Genomic DNA, 1,455 nt, shown 5'->3' with positions numbered 1-1,455 from the left:
AAACATTTTTGTGGAATCAAATGTTCAAAAAGTTTTAGTCTCACACGTGTCAAAACATTTCATGTTGATCAGAACTAGAGCAGGTCAGAAACCAGAATTTCTGTTTCATTAGAATTTCCAAAATGTCATTTTTAATTTTATTCTGAATGAGAACAAAAATAAACATTTCAGAATTCCCTACAGACCAAAATTCTGATAGATTTTTTGTATGTAAAAAATCAAAACAACAGTTGGACAGCCCAGTTCTCCAGTTGTCCTAGGAAGACAGATGATCCTTGTTGTAGATTCAATACTCAGAAGAATTGAAAGAATGTTCTGCAAGAGACTGGTGGACAACAGCATGGTGTGCTGCCTTCCCAGAGCTAAGGGCTAGACTACACTAATGCTTAAGTTGATCTAAGATATGCTAGTTCAGTTATGCAAGTTACATAACTGAAGTTGACGTAACTTAGGTCGACTTACAGCAGTGTCTACACCACACTATGTCGACGGGAGAAGTTCTCCCATCAGCGTAGCTTCCGCCCTTCGGGGAGGTGGAGTACAGATGTTGACAGGAGAGTACTCTCCCATTGACTTAGCATGCCTTCACCAGACCCGCTAAATCGACATCACTGCATCGATCGCAGCAGTGCCAATTTAGCTGGTAGTGTAGACATGGCCTAAGACTGGGTGGCTTGCTGGTCTGAAGTGGTACAGAAAATTCTTTCTCAAGAGCTTGGTTGGTACGTCTTCTTCACATGAAATAAAATAAGGCTTCTGAAGTCATCAGGCAAGGATCTATTGGTGTTGGTTCATAATACACTAATGACATTGTGCCGTGGGATATCTCGCAGTAGATGACTTCTGGGAACTTGGAAGCATGCTGAAGAAGAGGAATGTCCAAGCAATCTTCTCTAAGACCTTTCCTTCCCATGAATGAAAGAAGACTGAATGAAGAAGAGTGTGGAGGTGAATGGCTGGCTAGGTAAGTGGTGTAGGGTACAGGATCTTGGTTTTGTGGAACATCAGTGCACCTTCTATGGCGAGGGGGATATATAGTTTGGATGGAGTCCACCTCAGTAGAAGTGGGACCAGTCTTCTTGGGGACAGGCTGGCTAGAGTAATCAGGTGGGGATTAAACTAATAGCAAAAGGGGAGGTTAAAAGAAGGGAAGATATGAGCACTCAGAACAAAATGGAAATATTGAGAACAAAATTAATCAAGGAACCAAAGGATATGAAGAGAAGAAATTATTGAACTGCCTATACACGAATCCTAGGAGCCTGGGTAACAAACAAGGGGATTTGGAATTGTTCATTTATTGGAATAAATTTGATCTGTTTGGTATTACTGAAACTTGGAGGGATGATTATTGCAACTGGAATGTTAAAATCAATTATTATAACCTATTTAGGAAAGATCAAATACAGAGTGGCACTCTAGGTCATAAATGACATTACTTGTTTCTGAGTTACT

The sequence above is a fragment of the Terrapene carolina genome, unplaced genomic scaffold (genome assembly GCF_002925995.2).
Source record: "Terrapene carolina triunguis isolate 2854851 unplaced genomic scaffold, T_m_triunguis-2.0 Scaffold612, whole genome shotgun sequence".
NCBI lineage: Eukaryota > Metazoa > Chordata > Testudines > Emydidae > Terrapene > Terrapene triunguis.
The sequence above is the reverse complement of the archived record's forward strand: the minus strand, read 5'-3'. Positions refer to the sequence as shown.